Raw genomic sequence first — 13,430 nt, 5'->3', positions numbered from 1 at the left:
ATACCACAAGGCCCTGAGGTATCCCAAAGGATCCTTGTTTCCAACTGGTCTCACTGAGTCAAAAGGGCCTCTGGATTCCATGAGAACCCACAGTGTCACAGTGTCCCTTTGGTTCCCTTTCATTCTGTAGTGTCACGAGGATTCCTGGGAACCATGAGGCCCTGAGGTATCACAATGGATGGTTCCATGAAGCCCCAGAGTTTCACAGTCTCCTCTTGGTTCCATGGAGGCCCATGGTCCCAAAGGCGTCTCTGGATTCTACAAGACCCTGGAGTGTCACACGGCCGCTATAGTCCCATGAGGGTTTGCAGTGTGACAATGTCCCCAGGAGACACTGCAGTGTGACAATGTCCCCAGGAGGCCCTGCAGTGTCCCAGAGGAGCAGCACTGGAGTGGGCAAAGCACCAGGGGAGGTTTGGCAGTGTTCCCGTGTCTGTGACACAACAGTGGTGGCAACATCAACGTTCCCCTCTCTGTGATACCACAGCGGTTCAAGACTGAGCATTGCCCTGTCTGTGACACCACAGGGGTGGCAGCCACAGTGTTCCCCACTCTGTGACACCACGGCTCTGGCAGGACCATGTCCCCCTCTATGTGACACCACAGCAGTGACAATTCCAATGGTCCCCTCTCTGTCCCACCACAAGGGTGGTAATTCCTATGTTCTCCTCTCTGTGACACCATAGCTGTGGTAGCTCTAAAATTCCACTCTCTGTGACACCACAGCCGTGGCTGCCCTAAATTCCTTCTCTGTGACACCACAATAGTGAGAGCCACAATATTCTCCTCTCTGTGACACCACAGTGGTTGCAGCCCCTGTGTTCCTGTCTCTTTGACAACACAGCTGTGCCACCCCTCTTGCCCCTCTCTGTGACACCACAGAGGTGGCACCCCCAGCATTCCCCTCTGTATGACACCAACACAGTGACAGATCAAATATTCCCCTCTCTATGAGAAAACAGTGCTGGCAGCACCAATGTTCCAATCTCTCTGACACCACATCGGTGGCACACCCAACATTGCCCTGTCTATGAAAACACAGTAGTAGCAGCCCCAACGTTCCCCTCTCTGGGACACCACAGCAGTTGAAGCCACAGCTTTCTCCTCTTTGTGACACTGCAGCTGTGGAAGCCCCACGTCCCTCTCTCTGACACCACAGCAGTGGCTGCCCCAACCTTCCCCTGTCTGTGATACCACAGTGGTGGCAGCCCCAAAGTTCTCCCAGTGACACCACCACTGTGGCAGTCCCAATGTCCCCTTCTCTGTGACACTGCAGCAGTGGAAGCCCCTAAGTTCCCCTCTCTATGACGCTGCAGGGATGGCCGTCCAAAGTTCTACTCTCTATAGCAGCGCCACAGTGGCAGTTCCAACATTCCCCTCTCTGTGACTCCTCAACATTTGCAGCCCCAGTGTTTCCCTGTCAGTGACACCCCAGTGGTGGCACCCTCGAAGTTCCCCTGTTTGTGACATGACAGCAGTGGCAATACCAATGTCCCCCTGTCTATGACAACAAAGCAATTGCAACCCCAGTGTTTCCCTGACAGTGACACCACAGAGATGGCACCCACAGCGTTCTCCTCTCTATGAAAGCACCACAGTGGCAGCCCCAACATACCCCTCTCTATGACACTGCAGGTGTGGCAGCCCCAAGATTACCCTCTCTATGTAAAACAGGGATATGACAAAACAGGGGTAGCAGCCCCAAGGTTCCCCTGTCTTTGAGCCCACAAGGATGGCAGCCCAAACACTCCCCTCTCTATGTTACCACAGCAGTGGGAGCCCCAGCATCCCCTGCCTGTGACACCACAGCTTTGACAGTCCCAACATTGCCCTGTCTGTGATATCACAGTGGTGGGAGCTCCAGCATCCCCTGTCTGTGACACCTCAGCTTTGGCAGCCCCAACATTCTCCTCTCTATGACTCCACAGCAGAGGCAGCACCAATATTCTCCTCTCAATGACAAGACAGCACTGGAAGCCCCAGCGTTCCCATGTGTATGATACCACTGTGGTGTCAGCCATAAAGATCCCCTCACTATGGCACCACAGCAGTGGCAGCCCCAGTGTTCCCCTCTCTAAGAAACCACAGCTGTGCCAGTCCCATTTTCCCGGTCTCTGTGACACCACAGTGGTGCTGCCCGAATGTTCCCCACTCTGTGACTCTGCAGCTGTGGCAGCAGCACTAGAACAGAAGCAGCATCTGTGGAACACCAGGGGTGCAGGGGAGGAGCAGAGAAGGAGCAGTGGAACAGTGGGAGATGAGCAGTGTTGGAGCAGCAGTGGAGCAGCCGTGACAAAGCAGAGGAACTGTGCTGAAACAGCACAGCACAGCTTCTGAGCAGCAGTGGAGTGAGCATAGAAAAGGAAGAACAGTGGTGGCACCGGAACTGCAGCCATGGAACAGTGGTGGCACAGCCCCACAGCTGTGGAGCGGCGCCTGAGATGCCGAAGCTGCGGGACACAGAGCGGCTCCCAGTGCTGTGTCCTGCAGGAGCCGGCCCCGCACACACCAGAGCGATGCCCCTCAGGCTGAGCCAGAGCTGGGGGCACAGGCAGGAATTGCTGCTGGGCTGTGCAAGGTGTGGATCGAGTGCATTTAATGGTAACCTGGGGATTTGATCCTGCTCATTGCAGCTGCTTTTGTGCTGTCGTGGCTGTTCCTGATCATCTGAAGTCATGAACTCAGGAGAAACTTGGGACAAAAGGAATCAAAGTGCCTTCTGTCCTGCTGTCTTGGTTTGGAAAGATAGGTGCCTGCTAAGGAAGGCAGGAGCCTCCCCTGAAATGGAGAATGTAAAATCCCTACCACCACCGAATTGCTAGAAATTTTAAATTAAGGGGAGCTCTCAGACAAAAAATATGGGAGCAGGAAATAACAGTTCTTTCATAGAGAAGAAAATAAAAGGATAAAATAAACAATGCAGTAAACTAAAACAGCACTTAGAGAGTCAGAACACAACCTTGTTGGTCAGGGTGTTGGTAGCAATCCAATTGGAAATGTGGCTGCAGTCCTCCTGGAGTGTCAGGTTCTGTTGGAGCAGGGGGTCCTGTAGAAAAGGGTGTAGTCTTTCTCTGAGGATCCAGGGGAAGAAGAGGCAGCCGCTGTTCCTCTGGGAAATCCAGTGGAGAAGTTGTGCTGCTATTCCAGAATCTCCAGATTCTAGCTGGCTAGAATGCTTGGCTCTTCCCTTTCGGCAGAGCATCTCCCAGTGGGATGCTGTAGTTCTTATCAGTCATGCAGTGACATTCAAAAGCCTGTTATCAGCAGATGTCCCCCCAGGAGGGAGGAGTGGTTGTGGAAGAGATAAGGAAAACTGCCATACAGATGGCAAATAGAATGCATCTTGCCTTGCAATCCGGGACACCTGCAGAGAAAGACATCTTGGTAGAATTTGAATGATTTCTGATTTGGGAAATCATTAAAAAAAAAAGTGGGTCAGTTACTGGCCTGTGGTTTGTTCTCATCCAGAAAGATGTTCCAAAGTACTGCAATTTGGCATTAAAAACCAGGAATGTGCCTCTTCATCTGGATATTGCACATGGACTACAGAGCTATTTGTCATCATTATGATAGGAAAACAATTGGAGATCTTTTCCCAATTTAACTCTTTCTTCCTGTCTCTGGGATTAGGCCTCCAACACCCACTGTTGGAGTCTTCTTTCCATAATCTGCTCCTTTGGAGTTGGGATGTGACAAATCAGTGGGAGGAGGGAGAGACCATTAAAACTGCAAACTCTGTTTTTATAGTCTCTGGATTTCCAGTGCTTAGAAATTGTCATGTTTTCAACTGTCTGAACAAATCCCAAATTGCTTACTTTTTCTGTGGCAGGAAACCTTCCTTTGGCCCCATTTAGGAACTGTCCCTGGGAAACACCTCATTGCAGATGCTTTTTTGTTGGTTTTGCTAAGAGATGACAAGAAAATCAGCACACGGGGCAGGGATGAGAGAAAGGGAAGAAACAATTCCTTTCTTTATCTTCCTTGTGGGAACTCTCCTCGAGAGATTGTGCTCCAGCCAGAGACTTCCCAGGCCAAGGGTTGAGGGGATCAATTCAGCTGAGGCAGTTGAGGCATCTCCTCCCTGGTCTGTTACCCTGGGGCTGGGAGGGGACACGGGTGCCCCCCTTGCACCCCCTGGAATGGGGGATTCCTCCTGCCTCTGCCAGGTGCTCCTGATCCTGGCATTAGCCCTGGCCTGGGTGCTCCTGCTCTGAGCTCCCTGCCATGGTCACTGCTGATGCTGGAGGGCAGGAGGGAGGGATTCAGTGCAAACCTGGGAGGCGCCAATGGGCTCAGAGGTGTGTGGAGGTGACAGTGACAGAGTGACATAGGAAGGTGCAGATGGACACAGGGACAAGACAACACCCCTGGGAAAACTTCTTGGAAATTTGGGGGACTTTGAGTGTAAAATACACACGAACACAGAGACACAGACACAGAGTGCTGCAAAGCATTTCCCAGCTATCTTAAGTTGAACATGGGGCGTGTATTCTATTCCTATCTGATGGGGCAGTTACCTTCTGTTAATTGGGAAGTTTTGTTTATCTCTTCCAAAACCCATCCTCCCTCCCAGGAGATATCTTCTGTTAATGGGCCATTGAGCGCCACTGCATGACTGATAAAATTCCATCATCCCATTGTGAGAAGCTCCGCCCAGAGGGAGAAGTCAAGCATTCCTACCTGGATATAATCAGAGGGCTGGAAGACCAGAGTCAGCCTTTTCCACAGGATTCCCATAGGAAGAACAGGCCAAACACCACCACCACTGGATCTTCAGAGGAAAACGCCACCCTCCTACAGGATCCCTGCTTCAACAGAGCCACACCTGTCACTGCAGGCGGACTGTAGCCACCGTTTATTGGGACTGCCACCGCCACTGTGACCCACAGGGTGTCAGGTCGTATTCTGAATCTGTCGGTGTTTTTTCTCTGTACTATTGCATTTGTATTTTAATTTTCCGGCTACATAACTGTTATTCCTAGTCCCATATCTGTTGCCTTAGAGCTCCATAATTTCAAAATTAGAACAGTTCGGAAGGAGGTTGTTTACTTTTTTCCATTTCAAGGGAGGCTCTTGCCTTCCTTAGCAGACACCTGTCTATTTAAACTGAGACAATGCCCCCGGACACCCAGGCAGGTGAGGAGGAAGTCAGTGCCCCTTTCCCCCTCTCTCCTGCTCCATCTCCTGGCCCAGCACGGCCCCCGGCTGCAGGACAATGCCGCTGCCAATGCCATCCTGCCGGGGAAGCACTGGGGACATCTCCTTCTCCTCCCCTGTGACACAGAGGCAAATCCCATCCTGTCCTTGTCCTTCCTCCTGCAGGCAAGAAGCAGAGGATGGAGACCAGGGAGGACAAATCCCCACAGCAGAACCTCATGGAAGAGGCCACTTTGAGTGGCTCTACTGCGCAGGAATCCAATGGAGAGGAAAAGTCCCAGAGGTCCGACAGGACGAGGGGCACCAAACCCAGCCTGGGTTGCTCTGAGGAGGAAAGACCCACCCTGGGCCAGGAAGGTGGACAGAGCTTCAGCCAGGGCTCGGAGCTGGTGGCCCAGGAGCAGCTTCATGATGGGGAGAAGCCCTACAAGTGCTTGGAGTGTGGGAAGGGCTTCAGGTGCAGCTCTGAGCTCGTCACCTACCAACACATGCACACCGGGGAACGGCTCTATGAGTGCCTCGAATGTCCAAAAATGTTTTACACCACTTCCACTCTCATCAGGCACCAGCAGATTCACACAGAGGAGAGGCCCTTCCGCTGCCCTGAGTGCGGGAAGGGCTTTAGAGAAAACATCAGCCTTGTTACCCACTGGTGCATCCAAACCAGGGAGAGGCCCTACGAGTGTCCCAAGTGCGGGAAGAGCTTCACCCAGAGCTCTCCTTTGACCAAACACCAACAGAGGCACCGGTAAGGGAAGCCCTGCAAATGCCCCCACTGCAGGAAAAGCTTCTTGCACTGCTCCAGCTTCATCTCTCATTGGAGGATCCCCTTTGGGAAGACCCCTGGTGATCCATGTTCCCTGTCATCAATGCTGGGAAGACAGCTGTCCCTTTTCCTGTCCCTGCCAATGACATGATATGGGTCCAAGAACATGAGGGTCTGGCCATGGTTGTGTCATTATATTCACTCCCACATCAGGTTATTGCTAGGGACAGGAAAGGGACTGTCTCTCTCCCTCCCCTGAGGAGAAGGGCGTCCTTTCCAGGCAGGAGTGAATATGTGGCTGGAAAGAGACAGTCAGTGGTGTTGTAGTTTTCCCTGTAAATAGTTTTTCTGATCCTTTCTGTTACCAGTGTTGTTGCTGTTCCAGTTTGTTCCTTATCTGGTTGCTGTTCCTAATAAATTGTTCTTATCCCATGCTGGGATCTTTGCCTTTTGTGCTTTCCATGGGAGGCGGCAGGGCAGCGAGGGCAGCGCGGTTTTAGCAGGAGCAGAAAATTGGGGAATCCCATTCCTGAACCCCAGCCCCTGGAAACCGAGCATCCCAGCTGGTGCCAGCCCTGGTGGCCATGACAACAGCCTTGGGAGCGGGTCCCTGGCTGGGGCTGTGGGAACCTCTTCCCTCTGGTGCCCAGGGACAGGAGTGGAGGGAACGGCTGCAGCTGAGTTGGGGCAGGCTCCGGTTGGATATCAGGAAAAGGTTTTTGCCCAGAGGCTGCTGGGGCCCTGCCCAGGCTCCCCAGGGAAGGGTCCCAGCTCCAGGGCTCTCGGAGCTGCAGCAGCGTTTGGACAGCACTGCCAGGCCCAGGCTGGCATTGTTGGGGTGTCCTGTGCAGGGCCAGCAGTTGGACTGGAGGATCCTGATGGGTTCCTCCCAGCTCAGGCAATTCTGTGGTTCTGGGATCCCATGAGCCTGGGGATGGGGCTGACAATGGTTGCCATGGCAACGGACTCTGGCTGCAGGCCTGAGCTGGTGTCCATGGCAACCACCCCGGCATGGGGTCTCCATGGAGCTGCCAAGGGACTGACCATAGCAACAGGGGCCTGGTGATGGTTGCCATGGAAACTGACCATAGCAACAGGGGGCTGGGGAGGGTTGTCATGGAAACTGTCCAGAGCAATGGGTTCTGGTGATGGGTGCCTGCTAAGAACTGAGTTACCACAGGCACTCAGAGGGGTTCCATTGAAGGTGCCCTGATTTTTTAAGATTTTCTAAGATATTGACATTCTGGTAGCAAACTTTCTCACACACTTGCTGTAAATAACTCATTGTTTTGCATTCCTTTATGGAGGAGGAGAAAGTTGATGGATTCTTAGTTTGTCCAGTGTCATTGGAGAGGTGGCACTGTCACCCTCCAATCCACTGTCACTCTTGGGAAACTATAAATGTTGGAGTCGGAAAATAAACTTCATTTTTTTTTCACCATGAGAACAGCGGTGTGCGCTTGTGTTCTTTTGTGTCCTATAGCAACACATGGGGACATTCCAAGAGTCTCCAGCCTTTTCCAGAGCTGGAATGTCACACACGGAGATAGGGGCTCCATGGAGACCTCCCAGAGCTTTCTGGGAATGGTAAAGAGCCCTGTGCTCAGAGGCAGTCACAGCCATTCCATGGTGACATCCCAGGGGACCTTGTGCTGCAAAGGCACCGATCTGTCACAGGCACTCACGGGGGCTCCACGGTGACATCCCAGGAGTCCCCAGGCTGCCAAAGGGCCAGGATGTCCCAGACACTCACAGGGGTTCCTGTCATGGGCCAAGTGAGAGATTCAGGCAAAAGCTTTGTTTCTTCCTTGGAGAAACTCCTGCTGAGTCATGGGGTGGAGAAATGGCACACAGCAGCCATCATAGAACCCATAAAACCCTCCAGAACCCCATGACTTCTAAAATTCCATCTCAGAGAGGAGACTGGGAGTGGCTGGATCCAATCCCAGCCCCAGACATTGACAAAGGTGCAAAAGATTGGACAGGGGGAATTGAACTTGTCCCACAGGATTAATGATGGTATACCAGACAGATTTCTAGAAATTCTGATCATGCTTAGACAGAAAGATCTTGATCAGAGTTATTTCCTCCACAACATTGGAGCTCTAACAATTAGAATATTCTTCCCTGGGAAGAAATTTTGAAGTCAACGGGGCCTTGCTGGAGTTGTTGGAGCCCATTGCAGGCAGAGCCTCCTGCTCCAGCAGGAACTGCCTTTCCTGTGCCATCAGCAGGGCAGGTCCCACTGCAGGAAAAGCCCCAGGCCAGCCCCAGCACAGGGAAGGGCTCGGGCACAAGGGCAGAGTGCCGTGCTGGGAGCTGTGCCAGGGAGAGCCTGAGGCACCAAAGGCACATTGGCAGCAGCAGCTGCTTGCAGGCCATGGCCAGAAGCCTCCCTTGGCAGCCGGGCCTGGTGGCCACCACTGCAGATCTGCTGCCTCAGGGCTCATTCCTGGCTGGGCTCTGAAAAGACACTTCTGCTCCAGGAGGCTGACTGGGAAGCCATTGGCCCCAGCACCTTGGGGACAAGATATTAATGACAAAACTCTTCATGGCAGCAGAGCCAAGGCAGGGGCAGAGGAAAGGGCAGAGCCAGGCCCAGGGGACAGGGCTGCCATGGTGATGGCTGTGAGGCCACTGCCCCTGAAGCAGCCTGGCTGCCCTCAGCAGACATTCTGGCCAGAAGCCTTGTGAGGGCACCCAGCACATCAGAGAAACCACAGTGCAGGAATTCTGTCACTGGAGAGGGTTTCAATGGGCAATGCTGCACAAAGCTCCTGCTCTTGGACAATTCCTGGGATGGGGAATCCACTTCTCTGAAAAAACGGTTGCCATTTTGTGCCACTCTCATAATTATAAAATATTTCCTCTTTCTAACAAATGAAAATCTACCCTCATTCAATTTAGAGATATTAAGCATGTCACTGCAAGATTTGGGAGAAAATGCCTTTGACCACATCTTTCCATTTTCACAGTCCTTGGAGAGGAACCAAAAATCTCCCAAGATGGGATTTGGAGGCCTCATCACATAACCAGCAGAGATGGGCTGATGGCTCTGGGGTTGTTCCAGATTACAAGGCAAGATGTACTCTATTGCCATCTCTATGGCAGTTGTCTTGTCAAGTGGGCAGTTTTCCTTCTCTCTCTGACTGGACATCTGCTTATAATGGGCTATTGAATGTCACTGCATGACTGATAAGAACTACAGCATCCCATTGTGAGATGTAAGCCCAGAGGGAGGAGCCAAGCATTGCTACCCAGATATAATCTGGAGATTCTGGAATACCAGAACAGCTTTCTCCACTGGATTCCCCAGAGGAACAGCAGCTGTCTCTTCTTCCACTGGATTTTCAGAGGAAGAATACATCCTTTTCTACAGGACCGCCTGCTCCAACAGAACCACACCTGACACTGCAGGAGGGCTGCAGCCACATTTCCAATTGGACTGCCGCCAACACCCTGACCCACAGGGTGTCAGGTTGAGTTGTGACTCTGTCAATGTTGTTCCAATGTACTGCATTGTTTATTTGTTTAATTTTCTTCCCTAATAAAGAACTGTTATTTCCTGCTCTCATATCTGTGCCTGAGAGCCCCCTTTATTTCAAAATTATAACAATGTGGAGGGAAGAGGGCTTACATTTTCCATTTCAGGGGAGACTCCTGCCTTCATTAGCTGACACCTGTCTTTTCAAACATTAACAAGGGGAAAGTTTCAAAGCCTCAGTTATACAGCAAACAAAGTTTGGAGGAACAAATAAAATAGGAATTGGGGATGTTCTATTAGTTCCAGAAGCAGGATGAAATTTATTAGGACAGGATTTACAGGTGCATTTTTACATTCTCTGGAGTGCTCCCAGAGAAAGGGAAAATGGTAGTTAAGCTTCTCCAATTAAGGGAAGAAAACAAGGAGAAAATTCAAGAGATGATTTGAGCAAAACCAAAAAACTGAGGTAAATTGAACATGAAACCTATAGTAATAAAAATAGTTAATGGGAACCATCCAGTCCAGCTATGACAATATCCACTCTCCCTGGAGGGGAGATGGGGACTGCAGCCACTGATCCAGGACCTACTTGAGGACAGGATCTTAGAACCATGTATGTCCCCCCATAATACACCCATATTACCAGTAAAGAAGTCAGGTGGGACTTACAGGCTTGTCTAAGATTGGAGAGAAGTGAACAAAAGAACAGTGAATCGGTACCCAGTAGTGCCTAATCCCTATACACTCCTAAGTAACATCCCAGTGGTTTAGTGTGATAGACCTAAAAGATGCTTTTTGGGCATACCCACTGGCAGAGGAAAGTGGGTTATATGTGCTTTTGAATGGGAGGACCCCGATTCTGGGAGAAAGCAACAGCTTCAGTGGACTGGGTTACTCCAAGGGTTTTCTCAATCCCCAAACTGTTGTTATCTTCTTGTATTTCATATTTCTAAAGTCCCATATTGTTACAAACATTTTTCCAAAGTCTCGTACCTTCTTGGTGATACGTCTTGGGGGCAGTTCTTCACATCACAGACTTCACCTCCTTCTTGTTGCTGCTTCTTAGTCAGGGCTCCTTCCAGGCTCTCCCTGACTGGCCAAGCCCAGCCCCTTTTATCCCAGTTTTCTTCACTAGCTACAGTTGCAGTCCAATTAAGGACATCGCAGCTGCAGCCCATCAAGAACAACTGGGGCTTATCGGGGCAAGGCCTATATACAGATATTCAAATACAATACAGATATTTTACTAGGCCTCCTACTATACCAAACCTCTTTGGTCAAGTCCTAGGAGAAGTAACACAACTCTTCTCCATTAAACCTGAGATAAAGCTCATCCAATATGTAAATTATTTGCTTCTCTCAGGATGGGAAGAAAACGAAGTTTGGGAATCCACCATAGTGTTGTTAAATTTTCTGGGGCACCAAGGACTTCAGGTATCTAAAGGGAAACTTGAATTTGTAGAAAGGGAAGTGAAATATCCAGGACATATGATTTGTCAAGGGAGCTGGGGGCTGAACTCTGAGAGAATTACAGGAATAGTCTCACTCCCACGGCCAAAAACTAAGAAAGAAGTTAGAAGGTTTTTAGGCCTGTTGGGATATTGTAGGCTATGGATTGGAGGATACACGCAGGCCATCCGGTTCTTGTGTGAAAAGTTAATTGGAGAGATTAGGTGGGAAAAAGACAATGAACAAACGTTTGAAGCTGTGAAGCAAAAATTAGTCAGTGCACCAGCCCTGAGTCTTCCTGCCTTAGACAAACCCTTCTATCTGTCTGTGGATATAGAAAAAGAGGTAACACATGAAGTGTTAGCCTAGGACTGAGGAGGATCCAGGAAACCAGTGGCCTATTTATCAAAATTACTAGAGCCTGTCAGCCAGGGGTGGCCAACCTGCATTCAGGTGCAGCAGTGACTTCCCTACTCATAGCAGAAAGCAAAAAATTAACCATTTAATTGAAAATTGAAGATATATGTCCCAGACTCAGTAACAAGTATCCAGAGAAATGGCTCACTGATTCCCAAATGCTAAAGTATGAAGCCATCTTAATAGATAATGTTTTAGAGCTAATCGTCAGTAACCAACTCAACCCTGCCCCATTTTTGTATGGAGAACCAGATGAGGCACTAATACATAATTGCCTAGAGGTTATAAACTGTCAAACTAGAGTAAGAGAGGATGTAACAGATCAACCACTCCAAAGTGAAAAACAATTGTACATCGATGGATCTTCACAGGTAATACAGGGGCACAGGGTATTGGGGTACGCTGTAGTGCATGAAGGGTTGGTAGCCATAGAAAAGATAAAGTTACTTTCCAACTGGTCAGCCCAGGCATTGAGTTGTATGCCCTAAAACAAGCTCTGGATATATTAGCACAGAAAAGAGGAACAATATATACAGACTGAAAATACACTTTTGGAATAGTGCATATATTTGGAAAAATTTGGGAAGAGAGGGGGCTATTAAACTCAAAGGGAAAGGGACTGATTCACAAAAAATTTCTTTTAGAAGAGTTAGAAACCTTACAATTACCAGAGTAAGTAGCAGTGGTGTATGTTAGAGGACATAAAATAGGGGCAACTCAGGAGGAGCAAGGGAACAATTAGGCTGATCTAGAGGCTAAAAATGCAATTGAATCAGAGACAAAAACAATAATAATAGTATTAACACCCATGAGAGAAATGCAAAAAGTCCATGTATTCAGTGGGACAGAAGAGGAAGAACTCCTTAAAAGAGGAGCCAAGAAAGATAAAAAAGAGAAGTGGAGATTAGCAGATGGAAGGCAAATGTTGAATAAACTCCTGGCCAGGAAATGCTAGAAGGCATACATGGAACAACACATTCAGGTACACAAGCGCTAAGTGATCAATTTCTAAGGGATTTGGGATGCAAAGGAATTTTCAGAATAGCTAAGCAAGTAACTGGAGGGTGTGTGATATGCCAACAAGTGAATAAGAAAATCATGAGGAAAACACCCAGAAGAGGGTGGCAACTAGCCTTAGAGCCCTTCCAAAACATCCAAGTAGACTTTACTGAGCTTCCACAATGGTGGAAATTTTTGCCACTGATAGTAGATCACGTGCCTCATTGGGTAGAGGTGGTACCCACTGTGAAAGCCAATGCCAATGTTGTGAGTAAAACACTTCTAGAATCAATCATTCCATGTTATGGGATGGCAAACAGGATTGATTCAGACTGGGGAACTCATTTCACATTAAAGATATTGCAGAAAGTTGTTCAGGCCCTGGGAGTAAAATGGGAATTACACACTCCATGGCATCCACAGAGTTCTGGTCAGGTTGAAAGAATGAATCAAACTCTTAAAAGAGCTCTATTTAAGCTAATGATTGAAACTCAAGTGTCATGGATAAAATGTCTCCCTTTGGCCTTATTAAGAATTATTAAGAATTATTAAGAATTAGAACCCAACCCCAGTCAGATCTGGAGGTGTCACCCTATGAAATGATGTTTGGGTTTCCCTGCCGGACCTCACCCCAGAAGGTTGCCACCTATGAGGAAGGGGAAACCAATGCCAAGAAATTTGTTATGTCCATAGCACAAACCTTAGAAGGGCTAAGACATAAAGGGGCAATTACTTAATCTACCAGCCTGGATTGCAGAATCCATAATATTAATCCTGGGGACTGGGTGATGATCAAGCCACAGGGAGATCAGCCTCTAACTCCCCAGTGGGAAGGTCCCTTTCAGGAACTGCCCACCACCGAATCGGCCATGTGAACTGCAGAGCAGGGATGGATTCATGGCAACAGAGTCAAAGGCCCAGTAGAAGAGCCCAAAGAGTGGACTGTAACATCCAGGCCAGGTGAAACAAGATTGACTCTCAAGCAGAGACTGAAAGACAACCAGAAAAACACCAAGACACCCAAAATGTGGAGTCAAGCTTCCACCAACCAGCTTGAGAACTCTTCCTGTTTTAATGGATGAGAAATACCAGCATTTGTTGAGGAGAAGTACACAAGGGACTGTAAAAGGTAATGGGACAGCTTCTTTAAGAAAATAA

Source organism: Melospiza melodia, unplaced genomic scaffold, assembly GCF_035770615.1.
Source record: "Melospiza melodia melodia isolate bMelMel2 unplaced genomic scaffold, bMelMel2.pri scaffold_55, whole genome shotgun sequence".
In the NCBI taxonomy this organism is placed as follows: domain Eukaryota; kingdom Metazoa; phylum Chordata; class Aves; order Passeriformes; family Passerellidae; genus Melospiza; species Melospiza melodia.
The sequence above is the reverse complement of the archived record's forward strand: the minus strand, read 5'-3'. Positions refer to the sequence as shown.